Source organism: Lissotriton helveticus, chromosome 3_1 (assembly GCF_964261635.1).
Source record: "Lissotriton helveticus chromosome 3_1, aLisHel1.1, whole genome shotgun sequence".
Classification (NCBI taxonomy): Eukaryota; Metazoa; Chordata; class Amphibia; order Caudata; family Salamandridae; genus Lissotriton; species Lissotriton helveticus.
Window position 1 is genome coordinate 199,501,313 of NC_136061.1, and position 19,238 is coordinate 199,520,550.

Here is a 19,238-nt window from a genome sequence, read left to right on the forward strand (position 1 = left end):
GGAGTTGAGCCGGAGGGCAATGCCTGTCACTGAGTCAAAAAGGTGTGCAGAATGCATGGTCATCCAATTGTTGGCCTCTCTGCAGAGGCACAGAGCAATGATCACACATTCTAGTGTGTTTCTATGACAATGCACATGATTGAAGTATAATGTTGCTAAATTATTAGTACCAATATCGGCCCCTCCTGCGCACCTCCACTTGACCTGCTTGTCATTACTACGTGGCCTGGCCTGCAATTTATCACAGACATAGCATTGTTTTCTATTTGACAGATAACCCATACTGGTACCAGGTTAGTATCATGTATGTTTGCTGCTGTTTCAATTCTTTGCCGCTAAGCAGTTAAATAACCCTGCAGAATTGATGTCTTCTCCTATAAAAGAACGAGACTGGCCTGCATTCACTTCTACTAAAGCCATACTGCCTTTTTCGACTCTTTCGCTCCTCCCCTGCCACACCCGACTTTTTCACCTGAGCACTGTGAAACAATGGTACTCTCGCCAGCTGTGCATTAATTAAACAATATCACCATTTCACAAATAACATAAAATTGCACAGTGTGACACAAAACAGAGCAGGCAACAATCCACCACATCTCTCTAGAGCAATACTTCGCAACGTGGCCAAACTTTAACCGTGAGCACTGCGTTTTATTTTCTATACCTGACATACGCTGGTCTTTTCTTGGCAGGGTGGCTTCTAAAGATGATTCGGGTTAGGTCAGATACAACTCTGACTATCTGTTGTTAATGATGCAGCTATGAACTCTAAATGTGACCTGCATATGGAATCTCAGTCTTGATTTGCTATTATGGGGATTGCGCTTTGCAGTCGCGGCCGGCATTACGGGCGGGTGGGGGGGTGGAAATGGGGTTGTCGCCGTGGAGAGGATGGGGGGGGAGGTGGGATAAATAACTTACCTTGGCTTCCTGCTTTTCTTAAGTCCTGGGGCTCCAGACTCCTGACTTCCGCCGTCGCTGCATTTTAATTCCTCTGGGCTCGTCGTCATCAGGAAGGCGGCAGGCAGCCTTCCTCCGCTCCACCGCCTCGTTGTTGATTGGTGCGGCCGCTGCCCCACCCCCGTCATTTTCTCTCTGTATGCTGCAGCATACAGAGAGAACAGGGAGAGTGGGCGGTGTTACTCGAGGGCAGGGGGAGTGACTTGCCCACTGTTGTTAATACTGTCTGTTTGGGCGGCCTCAGGCTGCCCAAACAGACAGTATTAACAACAGTGGGCAAGCCACTCCCCCTGCCCTCGAATAACACCGCCCACCCCCAACCAGGAACTTCTGATTTCTCGCCGTCCGAGAAGGCAGAAACAAATGGTAGTTATTATGGTAATAACTACCATTTGTTTCTGCCTTCTCTCACGGCGAGAAACCTGGGGGGGCGCCCAAACGCCCCCATAGAGGAGCCGCCACTGAGAGCTTAATTACTGTCACTAAATTGTAAACAAACCTCGGTTCTTCAAACAAGCAGTCTATAATGTAATAAAATAAAGAAATGGCATATTCGCACCCACAATGATTAACAAAGTATGGAGGACAATGTTAAATCAGTTCTCGTGGAGTATCTCCTTTAAGTACTATACATCACAGTTGGGGATGGCAAAACTAACATTTTGGAAAGAGAGCCTGTCTTCTCGTTGTCTTGTCCAGGAGGGGGTGAGGAGCCCTACCCCACCCTGGAAGAGACCAAGATGATACTAGAATACTGCATCCCCACCCCTGTGCCCACCCTGGTGGATCCTGTTCCCCCTCCTGTGATGGCTCCTGCCCCCCCCCCACCCCCGTGATGGCTCCAGTCCCCCCATGTGGTGGCTCCTGCCCCCCCGCCAGTGATGGCTCCTGTCCCCCATGTGGTGGCTCCCCCCCCTCCTGTGATGGTTCCTACCCCCCCCCCCCCCAGTGGTGGCTCCTGTCCCCCCTCCCCCAGCCTTGTGAAGCATCCTGTCCCCTTCCTGTGGTGGATCCTGTCTCTGCCCTGGGTTGCTTCTGTCTCAGTCCAGGAATGGCTCCTGCAGCGAGGGTGAAGTTCTTGATGGGCCTCTTCTCAAAAAGGCTCAGCTCAAAATTAACATGAAAAGGTGGGTGAGTGAGTAAGAGAAGGGATGTGCGGATGGCTTGATGAATTCGTGAAAGGGTGAATGGATGAATGAACGATTGAATAGATGGATAATGAGAGAGGATGGATGAATTGATGAGTGAGTGGAAGGATGGAAGAGAGAAAAGGTAAATAGCTGGATGTATGGGTGGAAGGGTAGCTGGATGGGTGAAAGGGTGGATAGATGAGTGAAAGGATGGATGAGTGAAAAGGTGGATGGCTTGATGAATTGATAAGTGCAAGGGTGAATGGATGGACCGATGAGTGAAAAGGTGGATGTAAGGATGGATGAGTGAGTCAAAGATAGAGTAGATGGACAAAAGGATAAATGGATGAGAGAAAGGATGAATAAGTGATAGGGTCAATGGATGGATTCATGAGTGGATGAGTAGATGGGTGGGTGGATGGATGGAAGGAAGGATTGCTAAGTGAAAGGGTCGAGGGAGAGAGAAAGGGTGGATGGATGGATGACTGAAAGGGTGGATGGGTGGAAGGATGAGTGACTGGGTGGATAGATGAGTAAGTGAAAGGATGGCTGGATGGGTGAAAGGGTACATGGCTGGATGGATGAGTGAATGGATGGATGGGTAGAAGAGTGGATGGATGAGTGTACAGATGGATAGGGTGAAAGGGTGAATGGATGGATAATGGATGATGAGTGAAAGGATGAATGAAGGGATGGATGAGTGAAATGATAGATGGAAGGATTCATGATGGATAGGTTTGCAAATGGTTGAATATGTTTGGATATGGCTGGGCTTACTTAAATACTATTGCGCGACCTCTGATGTGTCTGTAAAACTTATCCAATTGTCCTGAATTTTGACCTCCTGTCCTGAATTTGTGTCCTGAATTTTGACCCTGTGTCCTGAATTTTTACACTCACCGTCCTGAATTTGCACCAATGCCAGTTGGTCACCCTACACAGAGGACGAGTGACCGGAACCGTTCCCCTCACGGCGTGTGTCCTCCTCAAGTGCGCGTCCCACAGCAGAGATACATATTTAATAGTTTGTTAGTGGCAAAGAGGAGGGATACACAAGGGGGATCTGTTGAATGTCAGGAACATAAACACGAAGTGTGTGTAAGGACAAGAAGCTCAGGGGGGCAAATAGCTGGAACTCACAAGTGAAATCTTGGTGACGGCTACACAAGGGATTGGGGAAATCAGGGAGTGAGGGTGCAGGTGACTGCTGTGATAATGCACAAGGAGGAATTTGATGAGCGCAGAGATGGGGATGCTGAACACATACACATAGTCAGAGACAATCTCAAAGTGCAGCTCAAAGTGCAGCTGGAAGTTTCACACTAGGGTAGGAATCATGCTGGAACAGGACTCCCAAAGAAAAGGGCTGCTGCAGTGAGTGGAATCCAGCAGAAGCTCTCAGCATCCAAAGAGGAATGTGGAGACAAGAGACTTGTATTAATACGACTGGGAAGCATATAAGATACACCAGCATAATTTATTGTAATGCTTGTTACGCAAAATTCCCAAAATTATGCCATTATGTCTTGTTGCTTAATTACACCATTGTGGAGCATGATAACAACACAAACAACCAGAATGCAAGTGCTGTTTTTCACAGAAGTTGTGCTTTTCACTGGCATCATAAAGTGGCATGAGGAACTTTGTGGTAAAGTATATTGCCAAATGATGGATTAACATTTTATGCAATTTCGGTAATGTTGTATAATTTTCTAGAAATTTCACGTGATTACGAAAAATCAATTACATAAAATTTGCACACTCCTAGTTAATAGTGAATTTAGGAAATAGGACACAGGGGTTGTTTTAGCTTTGAAATACATCTATGTACAGACACTAACAACTGCTATATTCTTCCTCTCTCAGCTCTCCCAGACAGACACATGACACTACTACTCCAACTCGCCCCTGCTAGGCATAGATGTTGAAGGTCCTACAGAATCAAATATGTACAACCAGCATTTGTGTTCACTAAGTGATCTGAGGTCCAACTTGCTGTTCTCTGTTAGCTACAGATGGCAACTGCAGCATTTTAAAGGGACAGTGCGTAGGGCCAACTGATGCAAAGAAATTACAAAAGGTGCAGAATGCAGCCATCAGGAAGATCAAAAGCATCAAAAAAATGGACTCTGTTTTAAGGCTTCGGAGAAGCTTCATTGGCTCTCTTTAAAGAGAGTAGCGTTTAAAGCACTATGTGCTGCCCAGAAAGCGCTCCATGGTAGTGGCCCAGATTACTTTAAGAGCAACTTCTCATGGTATGTCTCTGGAAGATGCCTAAGCTCCACTAACTCCTGAACAGTCAGGGTTCAGAGAATTTACACTGCCTCATGGGGCAGTTGAAGCTTTGTCCACTCAATTTACAAGCCCTGGAACATGCTTCCTGAGCATTTGAGAAATCAAAGAAATTTGCTGATTTTTTTAAAACAGCTCACAACTTGGCTTTTCCAACGATCCATTTAGTTGTGATCCTCTCTTAATTATGGTATCCCCCTCTGTGGAGATGTTTAGCGCCAAGACGCCATCGGGCTTACGTCCCACTCTATAAAAACATAAATAAATAAATGCATGTAATCCTTATAGGCACCGCTGTCTTACTATCCCTCACACAGCCATCCCCCAAGGACATGTATCACTCTCACTTACACCTTCATCCCCAGCAGTCCTTCACACTGTATGCCCTGCACATGACAGTATAAAGAAATAATAGGTCAGTTTAAATTCTCATATTAAATCCTAGACCAAAACAACTTTGTATTTCCACACATCACAAATGTGCCTGAAAGATGAGCTCTACGCCTAAGTATACCAAGATCACAAGGTGTCACAGGAGCATCCCAGTAGTGTGCGTTATTGAATATTGAAACCTGCACAGGCCTCACAAGACTCGGCTATATAGGGACCAACTTTCAGAAGCCTGTGTTGTGTAGGGCACGAAACCATGATGCCGCTGACCTCCCGGTAGCTCTAGCACATGAGGGTATGAGTATTTCTCCACTCTCCCTCGCAGACCCAACAAAAAGTCTATCCATGGCGAGAAGCCCAATGAAAGATCTGAGTGTAGAAAATATGGAGGGGGCAGTCTCTTGATGGCACTGAGAATTCTCTGGCGTGGCCTAGTATCTCTTGAACGTGCACCATGACTTTGAACTCTACCATACCACGATTCCTTTCACTTCACCACCTTTCCAAAGACATGTCGCTCATCCTTTCTAGAGCTCCTTTCTAGACCTCCATCATCTCGTCCTCCTTCCTCTCCACATGCCTGTTAGTCAGACTACCCACAATGCACTATCTTCACATCCTCTGAGATACTGATGTTTTAGGGAACACTTATTCATCTGAAAAACTCCTTTCTCATGCCTCCCATGTTGTTCCCTCCTTTCTTTTCTTCATGTTCATCTTCTCCAGCCCCTCTGTACCACTCTTAGCGCTCAGAAGCACCAGTGGGGTGACTCAAAGCGCTTTACAAATAATGAACGTAATACACCATAACAAGAATATTTCTCAGAGAAGGAGCAAGTGCTGTTCCCTCTTGCTCTGCCTTCTGCAGCCCACGCGGATTACACGCGGAGAGCCTGCTTTTGAATATTAATCTTATGCCATGTTCTCTGGCATATTTCTGCGTCCTTATCGCTCTAAGTGTGCCGTCTGAAATAAGTGATGCTGCTTTGAACAGCCTAATATCTATTTTTCATTTAAGGATCGGAAGGAGCGGGCGCAGCGAGAAGCGCTCCAAGCTAGCCACTCGGACCGGCGCGAGGACATATGTCTCCCCCGAGCTCCTGCAGGCAGCCCGGACATTATCCTCTAATCTCTGCAAATAAATTCAGCTGCAAAGCCCCTCAAATCCTTATTTGTTCCTTTTTAAAGCTTTTACAAGTGTTCGCCTTGTAAATAACATAATCAGTCACTGGGAAAGGGCAAGGAATAGAGATGTGAGCTGGGGACGGGCTTCGGAGCGAGATGGAGCCGCGCGAGGCAGCGGCGGCCATCTCCTTTCCTGCACGTCACACATTACAGATCACTCGTGGATGAGCCGGCGCTTTCTCCTCACATATGATGTGAGGTAGACACCTTCATGAATCCAGAGACAGTCACAGACTTTCAAAAAAGCTATAAAATATTTAGGGGCAGATTTATGATAACTGGCGCATCCCCAGGGATGCGCCAGTTATTTTGCACCCATGGTGCGCCGCATTTACAATGCGGCGCACCATGGGGCAAAAACGGCACAGATGCGTGACGCATCTGTGCCGTAAAGGTGGCGCATTGCTGGAGTTACGTCGCAAGCGCGACGCAGCTCCAGCAAGGCTCGGGGGTGCCCCATCTTAACAATGCTGCGTCAAGACCTACGCCTGCTTCAAGCAGGCACAGGGTTTTGACGCAGCATTGGCCTGAAAGTGACTGAGTGAAATCTTATAGATTTCACTCAGCCACTTTTGCGAGGCGCACCTGCCCCGGAACGCCCACCCTGCGCCGGAACGCCCACAAGTGGCGCAGGCTTTACGCCGCAGTTGCGTGACGCAAACGTGGCGCATTCCCAACATAAATCTGCCCCTTAGGTTCTTATTTACAATATTTTGACGCATGGCAGCTTGGCAAGCCTACCTGCTGCGCTGCTGTGAGTCAAAATAAAAGGGCAGGAATGCGCCATGTATATAAGATAAGATGTGCATTCCTGTCCTTCGCTCCTGCGCCAATGCACAAACAGCACGCGAGCGCCAGCGCAGACATCCTTGTGTCATTTTGCAAGGGTGCCTGCGCTGAGGGGCTGATTGTTTTTGTGCAGGAAGGGACACCTCCCTGCTAAAAAATAATCATTAAAGGCATTTTCTTCTTTCTATCTGTGCTGCATAATGCATTACGCATAGAAAGAGAAATAAATGAGGAGAAATAAAGTATTTCTGCTCATTGTGCCTCCTTCATTTCCACTGGGGAGGCCTAAGATTCTGACGCGTTCCCAGGTTTTCAAAATGTTGTAAATCTGAGAATGCGTCAAGTTCCATGGATATTGCGTTGGAACACCCCAGCAACACCCATGGAATGCACTTTTCATGCAGAGTTAAGCGTGAAAGGGAAACATTTACTGGGGCAGAAATGTCACACATGGTGACTTAACATGGCCTTGTAAATATGGGGACCCCCATTGCACTGTGTCAAAAAAGTGATGCACCAGCGTCGCAATGGGTTTGTAAATAAGCCCCGTAATGTTTAACTCATTTATTGGGGAAGGCTTTCCTCCACTGCTTAAATCTTTATAACTTTTTTTCTGCAAATGTTAACAGTATTTAATTGTGTCCATTCCCCGTAGGTTGTGGTTTGTTAAGATACCAAGGGCCTCATTTACAATGAGGCTGCGCCACCGGAGCGTCACTTTTTATGATGCTCCGGCGGCAGAGGGGCCTGCTCCGGATTTACCAGGCAGCTGTAAGCCACTTTGGTGACTTAATGCGGCCTTGTAAATATCGTTCCCTTCAGCGTCGTTTTCTGCATTAAAGGGGCATGCAATTGGTGTTGCTGTGGGTGTTCCCAGCAACACCCAAGTGTTTTTGACACTTCCCCAGATTTACAAGGAACCGTAACTCTGAGGCAGCGGCAACAATTTGGCGCAACAAGGATAAATACCTCTATTTCTCCTTGTCTTTCCCCTTTTTATGTGTGCAGCAAGAGGATTGAAGCCTCTTTTTATTGGTTTTGAGCAAGAAGGTTTCCCTTCCTGCACAAAACAATCATTCCTGCAACGCAGGCACCCTTGCACCATGGCAGAAAGGGGCCTACATTGGCGAATGGTAGCCCATTGGCGAATGGTAGCCCATTGTGCGCCAGTGCAGGGGAAAAGGACAGGAATGTGCAGCATCAGTTAGGTACGGTGCATTCCTGCCATTTTATTTTGCCATAAGGCTGCGAAGCAGGAAGGCCTACGGCGCAGCCAGTGAAAAAAAATCTTGTATGGGTTACTTAGGAAGGGCCTGAGAAAATATCCAAAACATGGCAACATTTTGTTCAATTGAAACAAAGCACTTTGTAAATATTATGGTATTTTTTAGGTGGTGCAGAATATGTGCATATTTTTGGGCTCTGTATTTGCTTGTAGTTTGTGTGAGGAATGGGTGAGAAACTCATTGGTGGGCCCAGAAAATTATACAAACTAGACACCTTTCTGAATTCTGTGTAGATTACTTAAGCTTTTCCAGAGACAAGAACGCAGGATTGCTTGCAATTGAAAATCTATAAATAAATGTTTCTAAAGGAGAGCGGGCCATGCAATGCTCTGGGCATTATACCCGTGTCCGCTCTTGTGATGGCCCTGGGCAGGCCAATTATGCTAAAAGTATAGGGTCAAACCCTCAATCAAGCCTAGAGTGATTTGGGAAAAAAGTTATCCCAATATTCCATAGAGCGTCTGTAAGTTGTAGGAATCTCACCACTTACAGGATCCAGAATGTCCTCCAGATGTCAAACTATTGCTACATAACACACAATTTCCCCACAGTTACCATGGAGGCTGTTTTTTTTAATGTGACGCATTGAATCTGTGAATGAATGAAAATTACCTCAAGGGAATCCGTCTCTTAGGGAATTTTAATCGTGGACCACTTGGGCTGGGATAAAAACAGTGATGGTGGATATGAAATGAAAAACTAATGATCTCCCACATACTACTGTTAGGTCCACATGTTTCAGCCAATCTTGCATGCTGTATGAGTCACGGTGGCTTTCTTCAGGACCATGCTACTAGGAATATCCTAGTCAACAGATGAATGCACACTAAGGATTGCGTAAATGGTGCGGCGTAATTAGTAACTTACGATTTTCACCAATATTCTTATTCTACAGTGGGTATATAAAAGGGAGACATCATGTATACAAAGATGGTAGCTCGTATATCTGATGGAATTTGTGCACACCCAGAACTGTGCAAGCGTGCTGGGTGTGCACAAATCCCAATCCAGCATGCTGTGGTCAACAAAGAATCATATCCTACCACATAAGGCACACCATGCCAAAAGATTGATCCTTTCATTCACAGGAGAAAAAGATATATTTCATATAAAAAACATCCTAGCATGGTTCATTCATCACCTTTATGCAGGCGTGTGACAAACTGTTAGAACTGGCTATTTCTGGTAGGCTAAGGCTGACGCCAAAGCCAGGCAGAAACCACCATTCTAGTCAGGGCAAGGGAGTCACACGCCAAGATAACCCCTGCTCACCCCCTTGGTAGCTTGGCACGAGCAGTATGGCTAAACTCGGATACAATGTGTAAAGCATTTGCGCCAGCACACAACAGCAACAACATACTAGGCACACCACAAAAGGAACTCCACACAAGGTTATATAAAAATAACTTCTGTATTGTCAAAACATCAGATAGAAATCACACATGTACAGTGTGCCAACTGGCACGGGTAATATTTACAATTGATTATTCACAAGACAGGGCCACATGGGCCACTGTCAGGATCAACACTTTAGAAATAGAAATACTGTCAGAAATTAGAATAAAAGGATATAAAATCACTGTAGCACAAATTAGCAAGAATAGCACACAACCAGTAACTACTTGTAACAGGTAAGTACCACCTACGCACCCCTAACCACTTTAGGAGAATGTCACGCAGGGGACCAGGACCTCACTAGGACCACCTGTACTAAAAAGAAAAACCACCTAAGAATAAACTACATTTAGGGGTATAAGCAAGAACACATTACACATGATGCATCACAACATTCAGAGGTGTAGGGAAAAAGGTAAACACATGATGTATAAAAACACATTCAGCGGTGTAATAATAAGGCACATGATGCATTATAAACACATTCAGAGGTGCAGGGAAGGAAAAACACATGATGCATAAACCAACACATTCAGAGGTGTAAAATCAAGGAAGACACATGATGCATAAAAACATTCAGAGGTGCCAGACCATAACTCAATAGCGCAAAAACACATGATGCCTAAAAACATTCACATACCAGCCCCCATCTAATAAAGGGACTAAAGAGCCCTGTGTCCAGAATGTCAGGGCGCGCTGCCAATGCAGCGCCAGTCAGGGGTGCGCCATCGGCGCAAAACCTAAACGTTGCAGGTGCCCACTACTTGCTGGGCACCTGGGAACAATCACAAGACCTAAACGGTGCAGCTGCCCACTAATTGCTGGGCAGCTGGAATCAAAAACTGCGACAGGGTCCTCACTGACCCTAGACCAGAACTGCGCCCAATTGTTGGAGCCACACAGGCTCTGCCACCACACTGCGCAGAACGTTGGGGCCACACAGGCTCTGAAAACACTCGTGGCGCTTCTGAGCCTCTCAGGGCTCTGGAAACAAATAGGGCGCCTTGAGCCTCTTCTGTGCGCTCAGTACAACAAAGGGGTTGGGAGCCTCTCTGGGCTCTTAGCAAGAGAATGGCACTCCAGAGCCTCTCAGGGCTTGCAAAACAAATATGTCCCCTTGAGCCTCTCTAGGCTCGAGTACCAGTATGCCCCGAACGTTGGAGTCCCCCCACTGGGGACTCTGAAGACAACTGCGGCATCAAAGAGCCTCTCTGGGCTCCATACACAAAATGCGGCCGTCATTGGGAGTCCCTCCTGGACTCAAAAACCACAGAGATGCCGCCTTGAGCCTTGCAGGCTCGTAAATATAAATGCCCCAGGAAGCCTTCTCAGGCTCTACACACCGTTGGAGCGGCCCGCTGCCATCCGGGGCCGCCCTGAATCAGTGCCTCTAAACCGGCACCAACAGCAGCCCCTCTGGAGCCCCCCCGGCCCTTTTTACTCACCGGGCCGCTCTCTCTGGGGACTCCGCTTCTCTTCGGGCTGGCAGCGAGGCTTCTCTCGCACCGCGGGGCTCCTCTTCGGGACCGGAGCCCCGCCGGTACCTTCAGCCGCCTCTTCTCTGGGTGCGGGGCTCCCCCTTGGTCACGGGAGCCCCACAGCGGCAGGTGCCATCTCCCTCTCCGCTCTCTCCTCTCCCGGGCAGCCTCTCTCCCACGCCGCGGTCCCAAGGGCGGGACTTCCAGTCCTTCTCCAGGGGCCGCGCTAGGATTGGCCGGCCGGTCCAGTACTTCTGGGTTGCCGCGGGCAGCGCGGCGGCCCGTTTCAGGCACTCAGAGGCTGGGGGATAATTAACCGAGGGGTGGGCTCCCTCGAGTTAAATTAAAAATATAAAAATAGCGGCCAGGCCCGTGGCAGGGTGGGCACCTGCCAGGGGACAAAATAATCGCAAATCAGCGAGGTGGGCACTCGCTAGGCCAACCATAAGCAGGGTGGGCACCTGCAAAGCAAATAAAGCGTTCCCAGCGCTAAAGGGCAGGATAAACCGCTCACAAGCGCTAATGGTCAGCAAAGTCCTCCAGGGGATAGGAAGAAGGTCCACAGGATCCCAGGGCAAAGCAAAGTCCTTCAGGAGTCCAGGGGCTGGGCAGGGCCCAGGGATTCTCCTGGGCTCAAGCAGCAGCACGCCCCTGGCAGATTCAAGTACAAAAACAAGAACAAATTGTAAGGGGACACAGACCCTTTTTATACTGTAAATTCCTTTGTCTAGCAGGGTGCAGGCAGTGTGAGAACCAGCTAGAACTGGTTATAGGGAACTTCTTTCAGGGTGAGGGGCATAGGCGACAGTCGCCCAGCAAGAGGTGGAGCCAGCATTGTGGCAGGCAGGCACAGCCCTATTCACTCCTAGGTGCCATCTCCTCCCACTTCCCTGGCAACAGTTGCAGCTTTTCATCCACGGGCAGACTCAGACAACCTCCTGGGGCTCCCCAACCCCTGCCACCCTCAAACCAGACAGTCAATCCACAAGCAGGCCCAGGCACTCCTGGGCCAGGCTCACCAGCCAATCACACGCCAGACACAAATTACACAAATATGCCAACTTCTAAAAGTGGCACTTCCGCACTAGACACATTCATGCCGCATACATCATTACGCAGCATTCAATCTCACGAGTTCGTACATACCAAACTCAACCCTGCACTCCCCACACATCAGGAACTACCATGGGCATACATATTACCCATTCATTCCTATGGGAGGGCAGGTCACTCACCACACATACACAGAGAGCACACGCACTTTACACTGTACCACAGTGAAAAAGTGCGCAAAGGCCTAAAATCACCAACACCAGGTTCCAGAAACAGCCTAGGAAAAAGCAAAAAGTTTCGGGGTGAACCTGCCAAAAGGGCCAGGTCCAACACAAACCAGCTCATTTGTCCTTCCACTCGAGGCAGACTGTGCCTCTACTATCTATAAATAGTGATAAGAGACATGGTGCTAGTATCCAGGCAGAAAACACGTGATACAAACAGCCAAGCATCACGCTACAAGGCTTGTTATGTGACTCAACATACAGACACAAGCGTGTCTAACAGAAGTATCACCTACAAAAATAGGTATGCGAAAGATATGCAATAGTGAGATAAAAAAATGGGACAACTAGAAAAAATTAAAAATAAATATTAAAAAGGGGAAAAAAATTAAAAGAAGTATGAAACGGAAAAATTCTTACTTGTCACTCTGTTTAGTGCAAGACATTCGATCCCCTTGAAGGAAACACCTGGAAGGAGAAGGAAAGAAGCACTGTCAACAATGAAGAACAGGTGGAAGGACAAGAGAAAGACAAAAAAGAAGGACAAGTTAAGAAATACAGAGTACAGGACATTATAGAAAGTCCAATAAAGAAACTTTACATTTACAACCAAAGGAACACGGATTCTGGAGACTTCTTCCCTTTAACCTTGGTATCCATAAATGACACCCTCTTAGGAAATAATTTTTCCACCAGATCAAAATGTATTCCCTAGTTCAGATCCATCGCCCTTAACTCAGAATCATTCAGAATGGTTCCAATCAGATGATCAAGATCTTTGCTGCTTTCTGGTGAAATTGGAGTTATTCAACTTAGTTCCGGTCACTCACTCTGAACAGGGAGCCACATTTTCAACCTTAGCCCGAAATGTTTTTGTTTCTGTCTCTTGTTCCATTAATGTTCCAATGAGGCTGCTTGGTATACGTTTCATTTTCAGAATCTTGTGCCCAGTGCAGCATTATGTCCATTGCATCTACAGGCAGTACAATAGCTGGAGAGTTTTGTCTCATTCCCCTGTGATCAGAAAGATACCACCTTGAACAAACCAGTGATTCGCAAAGCCCTGAAAATTCATTGCAAGCCTCAGTGCCTGCTCTCTTTTTAGTTTGATGACTGCCTCCTCCTACATCCTCAGTCACCCTTGACCTGCCCTACAAATGCATTCTTCTGTAAAGGGGTTGAGCCGGGGTTGTGAGCTGACCACGCCCATACCACTCCATACTTCCAGTAGGAACAGTACTCCCACTGGCTGAGGCATGACCCCAGGCGGTTGCATGTCATTGTGCTGTAGATAACATGCGGGTCTTCTGCATATGGGTCCTCAATGTATTTGCTTCTAACTGCTGTAAAACATGCAAGGGCTTTCAGTGAAGAACAAGCTGTTAGCATATGGGTCTCCACTCTAAAAAAATGTGAAGCAAAACTTGCAAAAGTTCATGCAAATGATAAAGCCAATCCCAATGCATGTTTGCTATATAGGGTTTGAACGTGTTTCCTTTATACAGAATACAGCATTAGGGCCTGGCAATAGTTAGAAGTCTTCATGAAGAATTCAGGTTAAGAGCAGTCATATTACATACACCCCCCCACCCTAGTTTGTGTCTCTCTGAAAGCTTGCACATCTCATCAGTGGCTCCACTATACACCTTCCTTGGCTGCCATGCATACATATACAGGCCTACACCAGCATTGACCTGCACAGGAACAGGCACACCTTCTAGTCAGCCTATTGGATTGCTTTGAGGACTGGTCCATATCCATACAATGAGGACTGGTCATTGTTCATCGTCCGTACCAACAGTCAGAGCCTCCAGTGCCTAAGGGTGGGCGTAGTTCGCGAAGTAGCGCTACGCGAAGTGCACTTCGCACTACGCGAACTTCACGTAGCACTACGCGAGCTGCGTAGTAGCATGTTCGCACTGTGCAAGATGCATTTTCAATGATTGCACAGTGCAAACAAGCATCCGGCACTGTGCAATCATTGAAAACGGCATCTTGCACAGTGCAAGCTGTAGTTTTCTGCCGCACGAGTAGATTTTTACTCGAGCGGCAGCTTTCTCAATGTGAACTGGTAGTTTCTCATCGCGAGCGGTCGTGAGCATGCACGACCACTCGCAATGAGAAATTTGACCTCCCCGTGTTGAGAGTCTCGCCGGGATGTCATTTTGCTTGCTCGCGGTCGCGAACATGACGTTGAGGACCGCGAACAAGCAAAAAATGACCGCTGCCCTACGCTATGCTGCTCTACGCGTGTTCGCACTGTGCTATGTGCAGCTCGTGTAGTGCGAACTTGCGCAAACTTCGCAAACTACGCGAGCATAGCGTAGTGCTTCGCCCAGGGTTACCAGGGCCTAGTTTTAGAACCAGAAAAATCTTCAACATATGTCCTTCCATAAAGAATCTCATACACAAATATGGTTAGGTGTCACACTCTAAAAAGTTTATTTACAATTTGTTGACAGCAGCAGGCCAAAAAAACAGGTAAAACTACCATGATCCTCTGGCGATGTAGGCACAACCCCTCATATGAGTACTCACAGTCAGTCTGTTCCTCACCCTTATACAAGCTCTACTGGTTCACACACTCTTTTGACGTAACACCCTTCCCTCCAAAGTATTTTCTCAATTAACAGCTCTTTAACTTTCAATGATCTTGTCGACAATCTCTCAAAAGTGGCAACAAAGAACTCCGCGTTCTAAATAAAATGTAAAAGTCCACCCCCAGAGAACTTTTGGACATCAGTTCAACCCCTGGTACTAGCACATATAGAGTGTAGCAACGTCATGGGAAGTCTTCCTAAATCACAATCTCACCCCTAAAACCATATCAAATGGTGCGGCACAGCTGGTTGCAAACTCAATGAAATCATACTTCACAAAGCCAATACTGAAACAATTCCACTGGCTGCCCCTAGAATCATGGATCGCCTTCAAGATTATCTGCATAATTTTCAAAACACTACACTCAGGACTATCAGGATACCAGTAAAAAAACAACACATCTCTGCGGGGAAACAGGGAATGTAAAAAGTTACCCTAGAAATTCTCTCCTCAAAGAAGAGGAAATCTGCAATTTAGGCCTTGTTATGCTATGTTATGTTATGTTATGTTATGTTATGTTATGTTAAAATGATTTGTAAACAGCGCTTACACCAAGCTGTTTCATGGCGCTGGAGTAGCCTAGCTGCCAAACTCTGAAACCAAGTGCACAAAAGCATAATTCCTAGTATTCTGACCTACCGTAAACATATCAAATCTCACCTGAGTAAATTTTACCTTCTATAGTACTCCCCCTTAAGGTAAGTCGGGATGGATTAGAATATAGTTTTGCTACTGATATATGTTGTTATAATATCTATTGGGTTGTATGTTCAACCCATGCATGCCGTTATTACGCATGCCTTTACAACATGATCCGAGCCACGCATGCTCCTTTACAACACATTCCTTTACCACGCAAGTCATTTCAATGCTTTTTCTCTTCTGTTTCCCTCGCTGCCCGTGTCTCTCTGCCCGTTCTGCCTTCTGTTCTTAGCTGCCCCTGTATTTCTGTATTCTGTATTTTGACTCTGTGCCACTCGTTTTTCCGGTATTTCTGTGCCCTTTTTGCCTTCTGTGCCACTCGTTTTTCCTCGTTTTTGTGCCCCATTTGCCTTCTGTTCCATTCGTTTTTTGTGCCCATCCGCCTTCGGTGCCACTCGTTCTTTCCTCGTTTTTGTGCCTCTTTTGCCTTATGTTCCACTCGTTTTTTGTGCCCTTCTGCCCTCTGTGCCACTCGTTTTCCCCTCGTTTTTGTGCCTCTTTTGCCTTCTGTTCCACTCATTTTTTGTGCCCTTCTGCCCTCTGTTCCACTCATTTTTTTCTATCCTTCTGCCCTCTATGCCACTCGTTTTTTCCTCGTTTTTTGTGCCCTTCTGCCTTCTGTTCCACTCGCTTTTTGTGCCCTTCTGCCCACTGTTCCACTCGTTTTTTGTGCCCTCTGCCCTCTGTTCAACTCGTTTTTCCCTTGTTTTTGTGCCCCTTTTGCCTTCTGTTCCACTCATTATTTTGTGCCCTTCTGCCCTCTGTTCCACTCGTTTTTTTGTGCCCTTCTGCCCTCTGTGCAACTCGTTTTTCCCTCGTTTTTTTGCCCTTCTGCCTTCTGTTCCACTCGTTTTTTGTGCCCTTCTGCCCTCTGTTGCACTAGTTTTTTTGTGCCCTTCTGCCCTCTGTGCCACTCGTTTTTCCCTCGTTTTTATGCCCCTTTTGCCTTTTGTTCCACTCATTTTTTGTGCCCCTCTGCCCTCTGTGCCACGTGTTTTTCCCCTCGTTTCTGTTCCCCTTTTTCTTTTTGTTACCTTAGTTTTCCCTCACCGCCCTCGCCACTGCATCCCCTGTGGCCCCGCCCCCCCTGACAGCCCACTGCCCATTCGCTGCCCCCGCCTCTCACCTCCCAGCTGCTCCTCCCTCCCACCTCCCCATATATGCCGGCCGCTGCACGGCCATGCAGCGGGCGCGCCTAAGATGGGCCTGTCTGTGCCTGGACAGCGCCAGAACCCATGGCCCCCGCACCCGCCACGACAACCGTCGCCACTACGACACCAGCACTCTGCACTCTCTCAACTCCGGACGGAGCCACACCTGCTTCAAGGTCGCCCCAAAACGCACACACACTTGCCGGGACTGAAGCTACACCAGCATATCAGAGCCGACGAACTATCCGCCAGGAAAGACCCCAACCACCTCCGATGAATACTACTGAACACCCGCTCTGCACGCAAGCATGCCGTCGAGCTCTGGGACCTGCTCGACACAACATCCCCAGACGACGCCTTCCTGACAGAGACCTGGTTTAACAACTCCTCCGCACCTGATATCGCTATAGCCATCCCAGACGGCTACAAGATCACCCACAGAGACGCACCAACGAAGTCGGAGGAGGAATCGCCATCATCCACAAGAACAGCATTAGGGTCTCGACTAGCACCGACGGCGCGCTCAGCACTGCCGAACACATGCATTTCCAGATCCACCCAGACCCTAACTCCACCCTCAGTGGCAACCTCGTCTACCGACCCCCCCAGACCCTGACCCCAGTTCAGTGACTTTATCGCCGATTTGATCAGCACGCATGCCCTGACCACCACCGACTACATCCTCCTCGGAGACCTGAACTTTCACCTTGAGAACAACAACAACTCCACAACCCTGATCGACAACCTCGGACTGAAGCAACTCGTCACAACGCCCACCCACTCCGCCGGCCACACGCTCGACCCCGTCTTCTCCTCAAGCCTGCACGTCTCCGTCAGCCACACCACCGAACTCCTCTGGACCGACCACCGCTGCATCCACTTCCCCTTCCAGAAACCCACCACACACCACCGCACCCAACAGATCCCTCACCGCTGCTGGAGCAAAATCACCGAAGATCAGCTACATGCAAACCTCGCTCTCAGTCCACCCACCGAACCCTCCAACACCGATGACGCTGCCCACAGCCTCAGATGCTGGATCGAGAACTGCGCCAACACCCTCACCCCGCTGAAGAAACCCCCAACAGAGGCACCAGCAAGAGGGCCAGCTGGTTCATCCCAGAACTCCTAGCCTCCAAGCAAGCCTGCCGGAAACTAGAGAAGAAATGGCACAGTGAACAAACTCCAGACAGCCACGCAGCACACAAGGACGACATCCGCAACCACCACCACCTCATCAGGGCAGCCAAGAGGACCTCCTTCAAAGACCGCCTCAACAACAACGCACACAATAGCAAGGAGCTCTTCAACATCGTGAAGGAACTCTCCAACAACAACGACACCCCGCCGTTGCAAGCCCTGTGCGACTCCCTTGCCATCTTCTTCCACCGCAAGATAGCAGACATCCACGACAGCTTCAAAACCCAGACAGCCCCAAAAGACAGCAATACAACAGACCATCTGCACACCATCGACCACGACCCCCGACTAGCCTGGGCCAGCGTGAGCATCGATGACACCATCAAAACCATGCGCACAATCCACTCCGGTTCTCCGTCAGACCCATTCCCGCACCACGTCTTCAATAGAGCAAGCAGCTCCATCGCACCCCACCTGCGCAACGTCATCAATCTCTCCCTCGAGACTGCAGCCTTCCCAGAGATCTGGAAACACGGCAAGCTCAACGCCCTACTCAAAAAACCTAAGGCAGACCCAAGAGACCTCAAAGACTTCGGGCCCATCTCTCTGCACTCTTCCCGGCCAAGGTCATAGAGAAAACCGTCAACAGACAGCTAACCCGATATCTCAAAGAAAACAGAATCCTGGACCTTTCCCAGTCAGGGTTCCGCAGCAACCACAGCACCAAGACTGCCCTCATTGCCGCCACCGACGAACTCAGGACCCTGCTGGACAACGGCGAGACCGCATCACTCATCCTCCTAGACCTCTCTGCCGCCTTCAACACCGTCTGCCACCGCACACTGCGCGCACGCCTACACGCCGCAGAGATCCAAAACAAGGCTCTGGATTGGACCACCTCCTTCTTCTCCGGCAGAACCCAGAGCGTCCGCCTCCCCCCATTCAGTTCCAAAGCCTCCGAGATCATCTGCGGCGTACCCCAGGGATCCTCCCTCAGCCAGACGCTGTTCAACATTTACATGGGCCCGCTCACACACGTAGCCAGACAGCACGACCACAAAATAGTCTCCTACGCCGACGACACTCAGCTGATCCTCTCACCCACCAAGGACCCCATCACCATCAAAGCCAACCTCCACAAAGGAATGAAGGCTGTTGCCTACTGAATTAAGACCAGCCGTCTGAAGCTGAACTCGGACAAGACGGAGGTCCTCATCCTCGGCTCCAACCCTTCAGTCTGGGATGACTCCTGGTGGCTGACGGCACTGGGGGCAGCACCCACACCCACCGACCACACACGCAACCTGGGAATCATCCTCAACTCAACGCTCTCAATGACCGAGCAAGTCAATGCAGTCTCCTTCTCCTGCTTCAACACCCCCAGCAAGATCTACAGATGGATCCTGACAGATACAAGAAAGACAGTCACCCAGGCCCTCGTCAGCAGCAGACTTGACAATGG